This window comes from Muscardinus avellanarius (genome assembly GCF_963383645.1).
Source record: "Muscardinus avellanarius genome assembly, chromosome: 9".
NCBI classification, from domain to species: domain Eukaryota; kingdom Metazoa; phylum Chordata; class Mammalia; order Rodentia; family Gliridae; genus Muscardinus; species Muscardinus avellanarius.
The window spans coordinates 3,651,711-3,672,424 of record NC_137795.1 but is presented as its reverse complement, the minus strand read 5'-3'; positions in this window follow the sequence as shown (position 1 = coordinate 3,672,424).

Here is a 20,714-nt window from a genome sequence, read left to right as displayed (position 1 = left end):
AGGAGGAAGCCAATCTTAAAACAAACGCACCCATGGACAAAGTCATAATCACCACAGCTCATGTGTATACAGCGCTTGCTGTATGCTTACCACCCTCCATGTTCCTGTGAGTTTGGTGTCCAGACGGTAATTTATTGTAAATTATTGTAAGTAAGCCAGAAACACCTTTGAAAGTGAAAGGGACATCAGTACTCACAACACTGATCACAGGCACAATCAGGAACTCCTGAAAACAAACAAAACCTAAGATCATCCCACTACATAAAAGCGTACGCTCATACCACTGTATTTAAGCTAAAGGTGAGTCATTTAGCCACAGAAGCTAAGTCATTAATCCCACTTTCCAGATAAAGAAGCAATCTGAAGGAAGCTAAAATAACTTGCCCAAGGTCACAGAGCAAGTAACTGGCAGAGCTGGGGTTCCAATCCAGTACATCTCTACCCTGACCCTCTGTGGCCTTCTACAGATCCTGCCTTATAGCAAAACTCAGAACGTGTCCTACAATATGAAAGATCCAAGACTGTGAAAGGAACCTATATTAATCTGAACTGAGGAAGTCGGGCTGAATCTCAAAATGTGTTTAAGGAAAGGAACTGTAACGGAAGATTGTTGACCTAATACAAAATGGTACAACCATTTTGGAAAACACTCTGGTAGTTCCTCAAAAATTAAACATAGTTTTACAATATAATCCAGTAATTCTACTTCTAGATATATACCCAAGACAAATTAAATCATTCTTGTACACACACATGTTTTCAGAAGCATTGTTCATAAGATCCCAAAGTAAAAACATCCCAAACCCAAACATCTGTAAATTGATGAATGGATTAAAAATATGGTATATTCTAAAATCTTATTTAGCCATAAAATAATCAAATATTGATAGCCAAGCATGGTGATAGTGGCACATGCCTGCAACCCCAGTACTTGGGAGGCTGAGACAGAAGGATCACAGGTTCTCAGCCAGCCTCAACTACTTAGTAAGACCCTATTTCAAAATAAAAAAATGAAGAAAATAGGGCTGTGGGGTGTAGTTTGGAGGTAGAATGCCCCTGGGTTCAATCCACCATTCTGCAAAAGAAAATGGAGCATTGATACAACCTATAGCATGGACAAATCTTAAAATCACTACAGTGAGAAAGAAGTCATAGGACCACATATTGTATAATTCCACTGACAAAAAAAATATCCCAACAGGCAAATCTAAAAAGACAGAAAGTAGCTTAGTGGTTGCCCAGGGCATGGGCAGGGAGAAGATTGGGAAGAAATGGGAATTATTGCTAATAGATATGGGATTTCCTTCTAAGGTAATAAAATGTTCTTAAATTATTGTGGTGGTGATGGTCAAACAACTTTTGAATATGCTAGAAACTACTGATACATAGTATCATAGTGTGTGTTACTAGGTATTGAACCCAGAGTTATTCTACCATAGAGCCTCACCCCAAGCCCTATTCAGTGGTGGGTGGTGTTTTGTAGTGATGTCGACTCAAAGCCAACAAGTGATTCTTGATGTCCCTAGCAGATATTAAAGGAACCTGTCACCTTTCTGATTGTCCTCCAATACATGCCACTTTGTGAAAAATCCTAGTTAAAATGCTGTGCTAAGCCGGGTGTGGTGGTGCACACTTGTAATCGAAGCATTTGGGATGTTGAGACAGGAGGGTCATTGTTAGTGGACACCTCAGCTATTTAGTGAGGTCCTCTGCAACTTAATGAGACCCTGTTTCAAAATTAAGAATACAGGCTTCCGGAAATATGGCGACTGAGAAAAGCAGTGTTTACAAGTCCTTCTAACACTCGATCTCTATTGCCACAAAATCAGCACTTTTCATAGCCAGAAAACACTATCAGCAGAAAAATAAAAAATGTAAACACAAGGGACAGAGAAAAAGAAGACTAAAAGAACAGAGACCAGAAAAGAAACCAGCCCACATTGCAGAGCCACACGGGTGCCATCATGCCTCACAGCACCTGGCTCCAGAGAGGAAAGGTAAACAAGGAGCTAAAGTAAGCAGCTGCAGGTCATTCGGGTGTAATTCAGCAGTTCTTTCAGCACAAAGAAGTCTAAAACTCCCAGGGGCCAAGCTTATCACGTCTTCCAGGGACTCAGAAAGGACATCAAAACCAGAAAAGAAATACACCAACCTCACAGCCGAGGGCGTGGCAGCGGCACCATATTGCCAGCAGCTGCGGTGAGTTCACCACGACCATGACAGCTCCAGATTAGCACACACAATAACTGTGAGTGAAATTGTGGCCCCTACAGGAGAAATCCCAGCACTGCATCCCCAGGGACTTGTGCAGCTTTGATAATCTCCCTGGGTATGAGATTTTGCATTCCAACCCAGTAAAGGAGTACTGGTGGCAAATATACCACACCCTAGTTGCAGCTGCCCATGGGAAAATGCCCAGCTTGGCACCCCCACGGTCTCGTGCAGCCTCGATTAAATCCCTGGGTCTGAGTCTTTATGATATAACCCAGAAAGGAGTAGTGGCAGCTGAGATTACCACAAACTCAAGATCCAGAGCACCCTAAGTGAAGTTGTGGTGACCTGGAAAAGATCCCAGAGAAGGCACAAACTTCTGAAATCATGGAAAAGAGGAACAACAATGGAGCAATGAACACCCACAACCCCATAATATCAGAACCTGATAACACAGAAATTTAGAGATCTCCAGAAGATCAAATCAGGAATATAACTGTAGAAATAATAGAGGACTTTCAAAAAAAATTTGGAGAGACTCTAAAAGAAATAAAGGATGCAATCATTGAAGTAAAGGCATCAATTCAAACTATAAACAATCAATTAGATCACATGGAGAATAAAATATTGCTCCTAGAAGATAATCACTCTAAAAACTAAAGCATAATTTATAAGTTAGAAAAAAAATCAGACAGCAGGAATCTGAAATTGAAGAAATATGGGCCAATTTTAAGAGAGCTAACCTAAGAATAATTGGAATAGAGGAGGGAAAAGAAGGTGAAATCAAAGGGATCAATAATCTCTTCAAAGAAATAGTGGCAGAGAATTTTCCAAAGATAGAGCAAGAGGTCGATACATGGGTCCAGGAAACTTATAGAACTCCCTTTAGACAGGATCAGAGAAAAGGTTCCCCACACCACATAATTGTCAAAATGACCAATGTAGAAGCCAAGCAGAGAATCTTAAAGGCAACAAAAACAAAAGGCCAAGTGACATTCAGAGGCAAATGAATTAGAATCACTCCAGACTTCCCAAACCAAGTCATGAAAGCCAGAAAGGCTTGGAGTAACATATTCCAAACTCTGAAAGAAAACAACTTCCAGCCAAAAATTTCCTACCCAGCAAAACTATCCATCAAATTAGATGGGGAAATAAGAAGCTTCCATGATAAACAGAAACTGAAGAAATTTATGTCTTCAAAAACCAGTGCTAGAGAAAATACTCAAAGAGATTAACTACAAAGAAGAAATAGGTAACACACACCAGAACCAGAGAAGCAAGATTTTCCATCCAGCAGACAACTAGGCCTTCTCTCTCTCTCTCTCTCTCTCTCTCTCTCTCTCTCTCTCTCTCTCTCTCTCTCTCTCAACATGCCCTAAGGACCTGTAGCCCCAGATCCTGCTTGGCAGCCAGTATAAAATGGAACATATAGATATAGACACACATATAGAGAGACTGAAATCCCCAATCCCATAAGCAAATAAATCTTCCTCTAAGTTGTGATCATCAAGGATTTGGGGTCGCAGCATTGTGAATGTTGACTGAAATGGGGGTGTGGGAATAGCAATAAAATTGGCCCTGCTGCCCATCTGTACATGAGCGCTCTTACTCTGTCTGATATCTGCTTCCCATCCACTCAGGCAGGTGCAGATATAAACAAAGCCAGTTGTCCTATTCCCTCCAACTCACACTCCCCACAACAGCAGCCAGAAGGGGCTCTCAGATGCTCATCTGACCTTGTCACTCACCTTCATAAGTCTTCAGTGGCTCCCCATTATCCTTAATATGAAGTCCACACTCCTTACTGTGACTTAGCACATGCCCTCTGGCCTGCCCGCCTTTCCAGCCCTGGCTCCAGCCCTCTTCAGTGCCAGCCCCACTGACGGACTCGCAGTTCCCCAAGAAGGTGCTTTCTGACTCCTCATCTCCCCATTCACTGTTCTATGATATCCTTGAGGGCTTGTAAATTAATCTCCAAGACCCAGGAAAGGGTCTCTGTACAGACCTGAGGCTGATCCAGACAGTGAGGAGGAGTTCCTCAGAGGTACCAACCCTGTGCCAATCTGCCAACCCGAGCATAGGGTTGGCAGCCAGGAACTCAACAGCCATGCCAGACAAAGTGTGCAGGGAGGGCAGAGCCAGACAACAGGATGAAACTTGAGACAGGGGAGGAGACTCCTTAAGCCAAAGACCAAGGGTCAGGACAGAGATACCAACCCAGGCAAGCACTGGGACTGCACGCCAAAGGGGCAAAAAGAGCCAGGCATGGTGGTGCATGCCTATAATCCCAGTACTTGGGAGACTGGGATAGGAGGATGAAAGGTTTGAGGACAGTCCCAGCAAGTAATGAGACTCTCATCAACCTAGTGAGACCTATCAAAATACAAATAAAATAAGGCTGAAGGGTGTAGTTCAGAAGTAGAATGCCCCTGGATTTAATTCTTAGTGCCACTAAAGGGGTGGGGGTACAAAAGGAAATGTCAGGCATGAGCAAAAAAATAAAATAAAATAAACCATGCTGGGCATGGTGGTGCACGCTTGTAATCCCAGCATTCAGGAGGTTGAAACCAGAGGATTGGGGTTCACGGCCAGCCTCAGCTACTTAGTGAGGCCCTCTACAACTTAGTGAGACCCTGTTTCAAATTAAAGAATAAAAAATAGAGCAGGGAGTGTAGCTCAGAGGCTGGATGCCCCTGAGTTCCATCCCCAGACTCACAAAATAAATAAATAAATAAATAAATAAATAAATAAATAAATAAATAAATAAATAAAACTAAAAAGATTAAAATAAAAAGAGTGCCAGAAGCAGAGAAAGAAATGCTCTGGCAACAGCAACATCCCCAAAGCTCCTGTGTGAGGGCAACAAGCTCTCTCAGCCAGGTTATATCTACAGTTAGGGCTGGAAAACAAAGACCTCCTTCCCACCACAGGAGATTCCTTATAAGAGAAATGGTGCCTTGGGGGGGGGGGAAGACCCTCACCTAGCACCTGCAGGAAGTTGCCTACTATTTGAAGGACCATATTCTTAGAATGTCAGTTCCCAGCAACACAGGATAAATGCAGCCCAGGACTCCACCCTCACAGAGTTGCTGAGGAGGACATTTTTTTAAAGTCCACTGGAAAACACGCGTTTCTTTGATTTTCCTGAGGGTTTCTCTGAGTCGTTTCAATGTAAACACAGCTGACAGACTGCTGCAGCCTACATGCTTTAATTGAGCAGTTGATGGACAACTGCATAATTTGGGAGCCAAGAATTTCCTCCAGCTGCTATTAGTGACTGCCCTGTCTGGATTCTGATCATCAGTTCATCAAATTTGCTTTAATGCTAAGCCCAGAAATCTGAAGCTATCAAAAGTACTTAGCTTTCATTCCTATAGTGAGTCTTTCAAAATTCTCTGCAGGACTCACCCTGCCAGGGCTGCCCCCAGTCCCCAGGAAATACCTGGTGAGCACCCAGGGCCCTTGTGCAGGGTGTGAGCTGCTGCCCAAGGCTGCCCCGTCCCCAGGCCCGCAGCGCCATCCCCTGCTGCCCATGCTCAGCCCCTGCCATGACCCCTCTGCAGCTGAGTTCCACCCTCTCTGTTGGACCATTCCCAACAGCACACAAATTCATCCATTCCGTCAAAAGGAAAACCCGCCCTCACTTGATCCCCCTTTCCCTCCTAGATACTGCTCCGTCTCTCTGCTCCCCTCCAAAGTAAAACTCATAATTTTCAATTGCCACAGTATAGGATCCACCAAGATGTCCATCAACAGATGAATGGATTACAAAACTATGGGATACGTTCACAAGGAAATTCTATTCAGCCATAAAGAAGAACAAAATCATATCATTTGCAGGGAAATGGATGGAAGTGGAGAACATTATTCTAAGTGAGATCACAAAAAGTGAAAGGACAGATGTTCTCACTTATATGCAGAAGCTAGGGAGAAATTGGGGCACAGAAGAGACTCTAGACAAAGAAGAAATCTTAGTGGACTGAAGAAGGCGCCCCAACTGAGGGGACAGGATGGGGGAGGAAGATGAAGAGGGAGACACCTCAGTGGACATGACCAATGACCGTGCTGAGCACGGGAAGGTGGGAAGGGAGTGGGAGTGGGGTGGGAAGTGGGGGAGGCTCAGCGAGTTCTGTGTGCATGTATGCCTCCGTCACCCAGAACTGTATCACGATATATGATTACAGTGCACCAATAAAAAATAAATAAAAGGAAAAACTCAAGATACGCATGCAGCATTACCCTCTCCCCTCCCTTCCTCCCACCCTCTCTTGAACCATCCCCACTTTCACCCCTTGCTCCTCTGCCACCACCTTTATCAAGGTCAGTGGCCCTGTGCCCCAAGCCAAAGGTCATATCTCACCCAGCCCCTCTTTCCCACAGTCTGGACGTTGTGCTCCTGGTTTTCCTCCCATCTCCATGACCACAGCTTTTTCTCCCAGGCTCCCCTGAGTCCTGTCCTCCTCTCCCTGACTTCTAACATTAGAGTGCTCCAGGGCTGTCCTCCAGGTGACCCTGCCCATGTGCAGCCTGACTACACACCATGTCCACACTAGTGGTACCCGGAGTTACACCTCCACGTCCAGTCTCCCTGGAACAGCTTCCTGGCAATCGGAAGTCTCACAGGCATCTGAAGGGTGACGTGTCCACAACAGAAGGCTGACATGACGCCTCAGTATCTTCTCTTGCCCCAGCCGTCTTCATCTCCCCTGCCCCAACCATCTTCACAGCAAAACTGGCAGCTGGCTGGAGGCGGGGGATGCAGGCCTGTAGTCTGAGTACTCCAGAGGCTGAGAGAGAAGGATCACAGCTTTGAGGCCAGCCTCAGCAACTTAGCACGGCTCTCTGCAATTTGGGGAAGCCTTCAGCAACTTAGCCAGATATGGGAGAAAAGGAGCCATACACTTAGTGTCTTGCTACATTCCCAGAGCCCAGACGAGCGCCTGGGACGTAGAAACCTCCACATAGTTAATGAGCACTGCCATATGCCAAGTACTGCTGTGAATGCCTCCTATAAACGAATCCTGCAGTCATCAGAGAGACCATGAGGCAAGTGATGTGATTTTCAGGCCCATTTCAGAGACACTGAAGCAGAGAGGTTTCGTATTTTGCCCAAGCTCACATAAGCAATGGAACCAAGTTCAAACCCAGGCTGGGTGGTCCCAGCACTCCTCTTTTAACCACTGCAGGGTGCCTTCCTTAGGAGTCCTTCTAGTCTGGAGGAGTGCAGGAGACACCATTCTGCCTGGCTTTCTGGACTTCAGCACCCAGGCCCTTGACCCAGCTCTGGTTCCGGGGTTTCTGTGCTGCCCTAAGAGAGAATCGCTACCTGGACCCCAGTTCTGGGAGCTTCCTTCATGTTTTACTCTTTGGCAAGAAGAGTCCTAAGTCTCTCTGAGCCTACCTGCCTATACCCTGGTGCACAGAACCAGGTCCATCCAGAGCCCTCTCCAGAGACAAGAGGCTCCTGGTTCTGCCACCAGCTGAGAGACTTTGGAATCTGGCCACTGGATGTCTGGAGGGCCCTGCCACGCTTCATCTGCTCACCCTTTGGAACACAGCTGGTGGCCCTAGGGCTACCTGCACAACTAGCCCATGGAGAGAGGCTGCGCTATCCTCGCCCTATATGGTCTACAGTTCAATTCTCACTCCTGTGCCGACATCGTGTGCAGCACTTTCACGCCTTCGCTTATGGAACTGGGAGATAGGTATTATCAAACCCACTTCATAAAGTCACACTTAGAAACTTGTCCAAGGTCATAATGGCAAAGTGAGCTGTCCGACTCCAGCCCCTGTGTGCTCTCCCTGTTCCAGGCTGCCTCCGTCTTCCCGTGGCCATGTCTGCTTCCTCCTCCTGTATGGGAAAGTGTGGATACCAAGGATGGAGCCCAGGGGCTTTCCACCTCTGAGCTACAATCCCAGCCCTATTCTTTTTTTCTTTTGCAGTAGTGAGGATTGAACCCAAGAGCATTCTGCCTCCAAGATACACACCCCAGTCCTATTTTTTATTCTTTATTTTAAAACAAGATCTCACTAAGTTGAAGAGGGCCTCACTAAGTAGCTGAGGCTGGGACTTCCGGGAAGATGGCGACCGAGAAGAGCGGGGCTTAAGAGTCTCGCTAACAACCAATCTCCATTACCACAAAAAGAGCGCCTTTCATAGCCAGAAAACACCATCACCAGAAAAACAAAAAAACCACCAGGCTCCAGAGAGAAAGCGGACTGAGAACAGAGCTCAGGGCCACAGAGGAGACACACGCGCCCGAGGACGCGGCAGCAGCGCCATACTGCCGGCGGCAGCGGCGAACTCAGCGGCCGGCTACAGCAAGCCGAGGTGAGCCGATGCGGAACAGCCAGGCGGGATCTTTCGGCGCAGACAGCATTTAAAGCTCCCAGTGGCTGAGCTCAGCACACGCTGCAGGGATTCAGAGTGGAAATCAAAACCAGAGAAGAAAAAATACGCCAGCCTCATGGCCGAGGGCGTGGCAGAGGCGCCATATTGCCACCGGCGGCGGCAGCAGCAGTGAATTCACCGAGTCCAGTACAGCTACATCTACGTACTCAAGAACAGTGAGTCAAATTGCGGGCCACAGAGGAGAAATCCCAGTATTGTGCCTCCTGGGACTTGACCCAGTGAGGGAGTGGTGGTGGCAGAGATATCACACCATAGGAGAGCGTGCAACCTGGCACCCCCCATAGTTTAAAGCAGCCTCTATCGACTCTCTGGGTCGGAGACTCTGTGATACAACCCAGTAAAGGAGTAGTAGGGTCTGAGATAATACAGACTCGAGATCCAGAGCACATTAAGTGAAGCCATAGTGACCCAAGGGAAGAACCCAGAGAAGGCACAAACCTCCGAAATCATGGGAAAGAGGAATAACACTGAAGTAATGAATGTGCACAACCCCACAACATCAGAACCTGATAAAACAGAAAATCAGAGATTTCTAGAAGATCAAATCAGGAAAATAACTGTAGAAATAATAGAGGTGCTTCGAAAAGAACTCAGAGAGAGCCAAAAAGAGATAAAGGATGCAATTAATGAAGTAAAGGCCTCAATTCAAAGCACAAACAACCGATTAGACCACATGGAGAACAGAATCTCGCTCTTAGAAGATGAGCAATCCAAAAATGAATGCATAGTTTCTAATCTAGAAAAAGATATCCAACAGCAGGAATCTGACATTGAAGAAATATGGGCCCATCTTAAGAGAGCTAACCTAAGAATAATTGGAATAGAGGAGGGAAAAGAAAGTGATACCAAAGGGATCAACAATCTCTTCAAGGAAGTAATAGCAGAAAATTTTCCAAATATAGAGCAAGAGGTTGATACACAGATCCAGGAAACTTATAGAACTCCCTTTAGACAGGATCCGAGAAGAGGATCCCCACGCCATATAATTGTCAAAATGACCAATGTGGAAGCCAAGCAGAGAATCTTAAAGGCAACAAAAACAAAGGGCCAAGTGACATTCAGAGGCAAACCAATTAGAATCACTCCAGACTTCCCAAACCAAGTCATGAGAGCCAGAAGGGCTTGGAGTAACATATTCCAAACTCTGAAAGAAAACAACTTCCAGCCAAAAATTTCCTATCCAGCAAAACTTTCTATCAAATTAGATGGAGAAATAAGAAGCTTCCATGACAAACAGAAACTGAAGGAATTTATGTCTTCAAAACCAGCGCTAGAGAAAATACTCAAAGAGATTAACTACAAAGAAGAAATAGGTAACACTCACCAGAACCAGAGAAACAAGAGTTTCCATCCAACAGACAACTAAGATTGGTTATCTGTGGAGATTCATTATTTATGTTAGTCTTTTACCTATCTCTAAATTGTATTGTTTGCCTTTATTGTTGTTAATTTTTAGGATTTCTAGTTGGAATATTAATATACCTTCAGATATAGCATTTGGAAATATTTTATCCAATTCTATTAGTAACTTTTAACTCTGTTTACATTGTCTTTGGATATACAATATTTTCTTTTATTTTTTAGGGAGTTTGTATATTCTTCTGTTGCCTGTGCCATTGAAATCATATCCAAGAAATCACTGCCAATTTCAATGTTGTGAGGTTTTATGACCCAGATTTTCTCCTAAAAGTTTATAGTCTTAAGATTTATATTTAGGTCTTTTATCTAGTTTGAGTTAATACTTGTATGTGGGATTAGGTAAGGGTCCAATTTTATTCTTTTCCATGTAATTATTATTTTTCAACAATATTTAGTTAAAAGATTATTATTTCCACCACCAAATCTTCGTGGAAACCTTGTCAAAAATTTCTTGACAATATAGGGAAGAAGTTAGCTCTAGGCTTGTATTTAACTCCAATGGTCTATATATCTGCCTTTAGAACAGTACTACACTGTTTCAATTATTGTAGCTTTATATGGTTTGAAATCAGAAAATATACATCTTCTAGCTTTGTTTTTGCTTCGAGATTGTTTTGGGTATCTAGAGTCCATATTCCATATCAGGATAGATTTTTTTCTGAAAAATAAATATATGATAGTTTCACCTAAAAAAAAGAAAAAAATATTCTGTGGTAAGAAAGAAAGCAAAAAGAAATATTGAAATGTTATCTTTAAGTCATCAAAAGCTTGGTATCAGACAAATGAAACTGTTATGTGAGATTATCATTTTTAATTTTGGATAAATTTCTATAATACTAGATGTCAACCACTAAGCCAAGCATGGGAGGGAGGGATGGGGAGAGAATGGGGTGGGGATTGGGTGGGGGCTGACTGGGCGATGTGTGCATGTATGTCTACAAAAGTTTGTATCCCACTATGATGTATGAATACAGTGCACCAATAAAATAAAATTAAAAAAAACAAAAAAAACAAAAAAAACAAAAAAAAAAGATATAGGGAAAACAAAAAAAACAAAAAAAACAAAAAAAAAAAAAAAAGAATTCTGTGTTTCCCACGGGTGGGGTGACCAACTCCTCCTAAAAGGAAGGCTCCTCCCTGTCCCGAGAAGCAGCCCGAGAGAGACACACAGAGAGACAGACGCGGGGCGGGGTGAAGGAGCTGCCTGAGATAGCAAACGGCTGACCTTGTGGACGAATAAAGGCTTATGGCATCTAAAAAAAAAAAAAAAAAAAAAAAAAAAGTAGCTGAGGCTGGCCAAGAACCTGTCCCAGCCTCCCAAGTACTGGTGTTGCAAGCGTGGGCCAGCATACCTGGATCACTCCAGCCCTATTTTAGTTTTTATTTTGAAGCAGGGTGTCACTGGGTTGTGGAAGGCCTCACTAAGGTTCTGAGGCTGGCCACCTCCTCATGCATCTTAAAGTCAACAAGAGACAGAAAATTCTTAAATGCATTACCCAGAGTGTTACACTCACACACACACACACACACACACACACACACACACACACACACCACAATCATCAGGCAAGGCCTCTGTCAGTGGATATCTCTATTCAAAATTAAAAGACAGCTATAATGGGGCATTTCAGGACTATTCACATTTACATTTTAATAATAACAATCAAGTTATTATCTTTGACACTAATTGTGGGAATTTGAACAGATAATCACAGTTCAAGACATGAACTTCTCTCTGCTTACTAAAAATCACAAGGAACTTGCCTGTGACTGAGACATGAGTCATTACATAGACTCCAAGAGCCCCCAGCAGCGAGCAGGGTCACAAGACCACCAACGGCATTAACAGAACATCTACTGCATACTAGGTCACAAAGCCCAGGGTTAACTGAACTGAACTGACTTCTCTAAGGCTGTGATTGGAGCCATAAATTTTCTGTAGTTTCTTGGGCAAGTCACTTTGTTTCTCCAAGCCTTGATAAAAAGAGACAAAGGTACTAATTATCCGCTGATGAGATCCCTTCTACATTTGTCATTCTGTAAAGAAGCAAAGAAGCTTCTGATACCAAACAGCAGGACCAAAGGAAAGTCTCTTTTGAGAGCTTGCTGGTAATGGGAAGACCAGGAAGGACTGTTCTGTCACCTTTTGAATGGAAAATGCCTGATATACTAAAAAATAATTATCAAGATGAGAGGGTGAATAAAGGGTTGAACCTCAGAAAGTCAGATAAACCCCAGGCAGAAACAGATACAGGAAACAAGAAATGCAGATGGGAATTGGCCCTGTGTATCAGACTAATGAAAACAGGGGCACAAGGTTAGCAGATGTGCTGCCTGCTGATACACCACGCCATTGCCTGGGACTCCTCAGAACCAAGACCAGACCTGTGCTGGAGACTGAGGTGGCCCAGTGGCTCTGGCGGTGGGACTGGAAGGGCACTGCTCCACACCTCGTGCCTTTACTGGCTCAGCTCCCTCCACTCTTTCCTTTCAAACCCAGGTTAAGTCAGCTCTTCCAAAGACTTCCTGGCCCCTGCACTTCTCTCTTTCTACCCTATAAGAAGACCATCCTATCCCCCATGTAGATGATTGTGTATAGCATCTGTCTCCTTCCACAGGCTGCGAGTTCCCCCTGGCCAGCTCCCTGGAACAGTATCAGATAACACCCAAGTATAATAGCCAGACCATGCTGCTGATTAAACAGGCAGACTCTTACTGTCAGCAGTATGACAGACTTGGTTGTCCGAGCAAGACCCCCGGTACAGAACACCTACGAGAGCTAGTAAGACATTTTATGAATCTCTTTTCATTGACATGGCTGAGCTGATGAGTAAAGAAATGCTCCAAGGTCAGGAGGACAGAGAGACAAGCAAGTGCTGAAACTGGTACTCTCCCTGGAGCCATCTGTCTGTCCCTGGTGACTTGGGGACTGGTTTTAATGAGCCACATGAGCAAGAAAGAACAGGAAATAAAGCCTGGAACCAGAATAGAGTGGGAGGCTGGATTAGAGAGCTCACTAAAACCATGACCTCCAAAAACACAACAGCAACAGTGGATTGGAGGGGAGGGGAGGGGAGGAACTCCTACAGTAAAGGCAAATGGCCGGGAACTTGAGTGTTTTAGCTTTTACCCTGGAGGGACCAGAACAAAAAACAAGTAAAGCCTAAGGTCACATAGATTTGGAGCCAGGATTTATACTAGCCATAGAGGAAAAAAAAAAAAACCTAAAAATTTGGTTTAAAGTGGTCTGGCCAATAAATCCCAAACAGAAAAAAAACAAGGTAAAATCATATCAAAATATGTTGTGTTCAAACTAAAAAACAAATATGAAGAGAAAATTGTTAAAAAAAAGCTAGAGCCGGGCATGGTGGTGCACACTTGTAATCCCCACGCTTGGGAGGCGGAGACAGGAGGATCGCACTGATTCGAAGCCAGCGTCACTGGCTTAAGAGACCCTGTTTCCAAATAAAAATTAATATATATATAAATTATGTATGTATATATAAATTACATATATATAAATTATATATATAATAGGTCTGGAATGTAGCCTGGAGGTAGAAGGGTTTCCAGGAACCCCAGTACCACCAAAAAAAAAAAAACAGCTAGAATGAAAAGACACGTTCTATAGTAAAACAACCCCTGTGTGTGTGTGTGTGTGTGTGTGTGTGTGTGTGTGTGTGTGTGTTACTGGGAATTTAACCCAAAGGTATTCTACCTTTGACCTAAACCCTCAGCCTGATTTTATTTCTTATTTGGAAACAGGGTCTCACTAGGTTATGAGAGTCTCACTACTTGCTGAGGCTGTCCTCAAACCTTCTATTATCTTATCTTGGCCTCCCAAATACTCGGATTACAGGCATGTACCACTGCACCCAGCTCTGTGAAACAACTATTAGACTGATAGCTTATTTCTCATGCAGTGGTGAAAGTTGAAAATTACAGAATTGCATGGCAATTTCAGGTTAATCCCTCCACACTTTACTGCAGATCACAGTGGAGTTGCATTCTATTGAAAATAAAGATGCACTGTCCTGGCACCACTGTCTTTTAGTACTTTGTATAAATCATGTCTTTTCCCCAGACCCTCATTAAAAAAACAAATAGTTGTGAAAGCCAGGCATGGTGGTGTACACCTGTAATCCTAGTACTTGGAAGGCTGAGAAAGATTGCAGATTTGAGACTAGCCTCAGAAATACCCTGTTTCCAAATGAAAAATAAAATAGGGCTAAGAGTGTAACTTGAAGATAGAATTCCCCTGGGTTCAATCCCTAATAACAGAGTGGGGGGGAGGGGAGAGGGAGGGGGGGGAGAGAGAGAGAGAGAGAGAGAGAGAGAGAGAGAGAGAGAGAGAGAGAGAAATGATTGCTAAGGTCTTTTATTTCTCTTTCCAGCGAAATATCAGGTAGGTAGGTATTTTCTACTTTAATTTTTTTTTTAGGGGAAGGGCACTGATGATTGAACCCAGGTACATTCTACCTCTGACCTACACCCCAGCCCTATTTTATTTTGTTTTTTGTTTATGTTTCATTGTCATCGTTGCTGTTTTGTTACTGAAGATTAGACCCAGAGGCAGTCTATTTCTAATCTGTTCCGCCAGCCTTATTTTAATTGTATTTTGAAACAGGGTCTCGCTAGGTTGATGAAAGTCTCACTACTTGCTGAGGCTGTCCTCAGACCTATGCTCCTCCTGTCTCAGCCTCCCAAGTACCCGGATTACAGGAATGTGCCACCAGGTACAACTTATTTTTCATTTTGAAGCAGGGTCTTGCTACATTTCTGAGTCTCACTAAATTGCTAAAGTTGGCCTTGAACCTGTGCTCTTCCTCCCTCGGCATCCCAGGTACTAGGATTACGAGCATACGCCTCCACACATGCTTTTTTTTATTTTTTTATTTTTTACATTAAAAAATGTAGTTGAATGGAATGAGTTCTGGAATCCTTTCCACATCTGAAAGATTCCACTTAAATGTCCATATATCCTTTTAGGTTGTATTTGGCTCTTACCAGATGCATTCTCTTAGAAGAATAATAACAGCATCATGTCTCCCTCTAAAGCTACCTGTAAATCACACAACGTTAAACTCAGCGTCCTCAGAGAAAAAGTGGACAGAACTGAAAACATCATAGTAACATGAAATCAGCTATGCAAATTATAAAACACATCAAAGTTCAGTTTTTTGTGCAATGATACAAAAAAGGCACGTGTTTTCTTAAGAGAGAGAATAAAAGACAGTGGTAACTGTGTGTATCATCTCAAGGAAAGGTCAATCACTGGCAGATCAGATTATGATCCTCCAGCCTTATGCTGGATCAAGGAGAAGATGAGAAGATGCATCAAGCAATTCTCTTTTTAAAAATCAGAGCATGTGCAGATAACGAGTATGAGTAAAGTTATGATGCCTAAAGGACAGCGGAAAAGAAGAGATGAGGTTAGAATGTCGGATATAGAAAGGAAGGCAGGGACCAGAAATGAGAGGAGCACACGAGCTGCTAAGTCCCACAGCCCTCATTTGTGTCCTGGCTCAACCATGCATTTTCCATCCCTGGACCAGGCCACGAAACCTTCCGTGAGTCACTTCTACCGGAACATCAATTTCCTAACACGTAAAATGAAGATAATCACGCTTTCTTCACAGAGCTCTGTACGGATTAAATTAGAAATGTGTAAAACACTGGCACAGTGCCTGATAGTTAGCAGGCAGTAAACAAATAGTACTCCTTCCCACCACTCTGTGTTCTTTTTCCCCCAGGGGGAAGCAAGTAGGTGGATAAACAGGACAAACCTGTCAAATGTAAGTTAAGCACAGGGGAGTCCAGAAAGGCTAAGTTAATACAGGAAGTAAAAGCCCTCCCTAGAAGCCCACCTTTGCTCCTTTTTTCTCTCCCTTCACCTCCAACCCTCACCATGGAGATATTAAAATAGAAAAGAAAAGGAGGGAATTTCCAACACATTTTATGAGGTCAGTAATATCCTGACGCCAAAGCGCCAAAGCCAAAGCCATCGAGTGTGTGTGTGTGTGTGTGTGTGTGTGTGTGTGTGTGTGTGTGTGCATATATGTATACTAGTATCTCACCTGAAGGTAGACACAAAAAATCCTGAATCTAATGATGTGCAGAAAAATTATACACCATCATCAACTCAGAATGCAAGATTAGTTTGACACCTGAAAGCCAATTAATATAATATACTATATTAGTAGAACAAAGGGTAAAAACAACACAATAATTTTAATAGGTGCAGAAAAGGCATTTGGCCAAATATAACATCTATTCTGATGGAATCAACACTCAAACTAGGAACAGAAAAAATTTCCCTCTACTGGCTAAAAAGCTGGAATCCAGAGCCATGGGAATGCTGAGCAAGCATTCCTCTACCACTGAGCTACATACCCAGTCCTTTTTCCTGGATTGTTGTTTCCTTTATTTCCTTCCTTCCCTCTCTCCCTTCCTTCCTTCTTTCCTTCTTTTGACAGAGTTCCACTAACTTTCCCAGGCTGACCTTGAACTTGTGATCCACCTGCCTTAGCCTCCCAAGTTGCTGGGATTACAGGCAGGCATCACCATGCCCAGCTCCTAAATTCATTCTTTTGTGTGTGTGTGTGTGTGTGTGTGTGTGTGTGTGTGTGTGTGTGTGTGTGTAGTTCTGGGGGTGGAACCAGAGGCTTTCTATCTCCGGGCTATACTTTGTATATTTTGTATATTTTATTTGGAAACAGGGCCTCACTAAGTAGCTGAGGCTGGCTTTGAACCCGTGCGATCCTCCTGTCTCAGCCTCCCAAGTGTGGGGATTACAAGCGTGCACCACCACACCCGGCTCTAAATTCATTCTTAATGGTGAAAAATAGAATGTTTTGCCCCCGGCATCAGGAAGGAGGCAAGGATGCCCATGCGCACAACTCCCATTCATCATTGTCCGGGAGATTCTGGACCATGCAATTAGGCCACAAAAATAAAAGACTCCCAGATCAGAAATGAAAAATTAAAACTCCCTTTGTTCACAGACAGCAAAATCCTGCCTGTAAAAATTCCTCAGGAATCCACCCAGAAACTACTGGAACTGATAAACAAATCTACTGGTTTGCAGATTTCTTCTAACCTGGCTGTCTGTATGTTTAAGCCTCCAAAGACCTAAGGAAATTGTGCTCTATTATTTAATTATTTTCTTTTTTAAATTTAATCTAGAAGGCTATGACTTAAACAAATAATATTGGCCCTTAATTCAATTGTCAATTATTGTTATTTTCTCAGGATTGATCAGGCATCGTATGCAAGAATTATTTCCTGAATTGTTCCTTCAGAATCTAGGAGCCAGAATATCCAGCATTTTCAGAGAGCATAGACCTGGCTTTTATATGTAATTTAAAAATACAACCTGTGCCACAAAAATTTGGAAACTTCTACGAATTTCCTGCCAAATCTTCCACTCGAATGTGTTCCAACACTCAAATCATATTTTGTTCTAGTGCCAGGAAAGAGATTATTAACACTCACCCCACTTCATGTCTTCTCTTAACCACATTCTAGGAGATATTTCCCCAATGCCACAAACAGATCAGCACTTATGGGAAATATATACCTTTTATGCTGTGCTTAAGAAGGATAAAAGAATATATGGGTTACTAGTGACTGAGAAATGATGTCACATAGAGCTGACGTTGTACAAGGCTGTTTGTGGGGGGAAAATCATTGTTGAGAAATAAGTACCCGTAAGGCTTAAGTGCTACCTGGTCCTCCATGGGGGTTCCCTGGGGCTTGGTAACTAAGGTGCTGGTGTGCTAGTGAAGCACCGATCATGGGAAACCAGGAAATGTCTGGTTAAATTCTTCTTCAGATGACAGGGAATCTGGAAATTACATTATGAGGGACACGTTAGAGAGTTTAACAAGAAAGTCATAGGAAAGGCTTGACAGGCATCTTCGACTAGCCAAAGAAATGTATAAGAAAAGGTAATAGATCTGGGCTGTGGCCATTCATTTATTCAATAAATATATAAGTATAGACTGTGTGCCGGGAACTCAACTAAGCGCTGGCAATCGAAGATGAGGGACACAGGCATTTAGGGGGAGAGATGGTGTAGGATACAGGACGATGCAATCATCAGCACACCATTCAAAACAGGGCAGGGAGGAATGTGCTTTGGAAGTTCAGGGAAGGCTTCCTGTAAGAGGCGACTCTTCAGCTGAATTTACAGAGACAACTTTACAAGAAAGGGCAAGGCCAGAGTCATAAGCCAGGACACAACGGTGTGGGGAAAAATTAATGGGAGGGGGGCGTGTGGCTCCATATTGCTAGAGTGTGTGGTGTGGGTGGGAAGTAGTGGGAGAGGAGGTGGACAGGTACAGAGAAGTGGGGGAGGGGCACTCCCGAGTTACATCCTCTTGGCAAGCTGGGAAGGGAAAGCTATAGTTCTTAAGGCTACTGCACCGAGCTAAGGTAAACCTGGACCAAAGTTATATATCACAGAGAAAAAGATACTGAGTCAGCAAAAAGCCAGGATGTTGTTTTGCAGAATATCGACCATCACCAGTAAGTAGCAGGCAGAAATATTTGTCAGAGATATATCAAAATCCAGTAGAGATATAATAAAAGAATTTCCAGAAAAATCTTGAGGAGAAAAATTTTAAAGTAATCCTGAGTTGAACAACTGGATTAAAAAAAAATCTTATTCTTTCTTTTTCTTTCAAACTTAATTTAAAAGAAAAACAGCTTTTCTTTGGGAAGAATAACATAAAATCATTTTTAATTCTCCCCAATTTAAAAAGCTCATGAAATCACAACAAAAACATGGAAAAGATTTTTAAAACTAATATAGCCAGATAAGTTGAAATTATACTTTGTAAGGGGAAAGAGGCCTACAATAGCTATGAAAACCCAGGAAAAATAGTTGTGAGGACGCCTAGCCTTACCAGATAAGAAAACATACCACCAAGCCTCTAAAACTAAAACTGAAGAGCTCAGACAGAAGTCCCCAGGGAGGCGCTGCAGTGTCTGCAACTCACTTAAAATGCAGTTAAAACAAGAGAGACTGATGGCCAGATGTGTGATAAAACAAATGTAGTGAAATGTGCGTTAGAATCTACATGGACATGTGGATATTTCCTTTAAAATCTTACAATTTTTCTATACATTTGTTATAGTGCAATAGTGAAAAAATCTGATTAAAACCAATAAGATAGCCAGGCGTGGCGGCGCACACTTGTCATCCCAGCATTCGGGAGGCTGACAGGAGGCTCACAGTTCACGGGCAGCCTCAGCTACTTGGTGAGGTCCTTTGCAACTCAGTGAGACCCTGTTTCAAAATAAAGAATAAAAAATAGGGCTGGGGGTGTAGCTTGGAGGTAGAATGCCCCTGTGTTCCATCCCTGATACTGGAAAAAAAAATGATAACAACATATAAATAAGCCACAGAAAAGTGTCATAAAATACAAGCAAATAGTCCAAAGTCAATATGGAAATTTAATATTTGATATAGACGGTATCTCAAATCACTCAGAACAGAGATGAAGATTTTAAATAATGGTTTAGCAACAACCTTACAACCCTCTGGGAAAAGACTAAAAATCTATACCTCTTGCCATAAATAAGGAAGAACTAAAAAAAATAATAAATAAAAGGTAAACAAACCAGTGTTCGATGAAAACGTTAGTGTTTCCACTCGGGAAAGCTTCCTAACGAGGACTCAAAACCCAGAACAGCAAAGGAAAGCATAGATCAATTTTTTTTATTTTTTTTGGGGGGGGTGGTACTGGGGTTCCTGAAAACACTTCTACCTCTGGGCTACACTCCCACACCTATTTTATACTTTTTTATTTTTGGAAACAGGGTCTCTTAGGCCAGCGAGGCTAGCTTTGAACCTGTGCGATCCTCCTGTCTCCGCCTCCCAAGCCCCAAGCGCGGGGATTACAAGCTTGCACCACCACGCCCGGCAGCATAGATCAATTTGACCATATAGAAACATACCTTTGCATGACAAAAAGTACCATAAACAATGCCCCCCCAATATTTTGCAGTATATTATACAAATGATAAAATTACACATAGGTAATAACATGATATATATACTTTTTTGTTGCCGGGAATTGGACCCGGGGCCTCACACCTGCTAGGAATGTGCTCTACCACTGAGCTACATCCCCAACCTCAAACAGGTCTTTTTATTCATTGCTGATGGGAATGCAAACTGGTACAAGCTTTATAAAGAAAAATTTGACAATATTTAACAAAGTTCCATGCGCACTTGCCATTTGGGCCTAGCGATCACATTTCTAGGCGTGTGTCCTAAAGACACACCTTTGTCCAAACACTGTGACAATACATAGACACAAGGCTATTTGTCCTAAAGACACACCTTGACAATATATAGACACAAGGCTATTTGTTGCAGCTCTGTTTGTAATTGCAATATATTAGAAACTATCTAAATGCCCACAGGTGAGAGAGTGGTTGAATAAACTACCTTAGAACCTTTAAGGCTGTTTGTTAGTTAGTTGGTTAGTTAGTTGTCAGTTAGTTAGTTAGGTACTGGGGATTAAACCCAGGCTTGTCCTACCTCCAAGCTAGACATACAGTCCTATTTTACTTTATTTTTGGTGGTACTGGGGTTCCTGGAAGCCCTTCTACTTCCGGGCTACACTCCCAGACCTATTTTATACTTTTTTTTTTTTTTAAT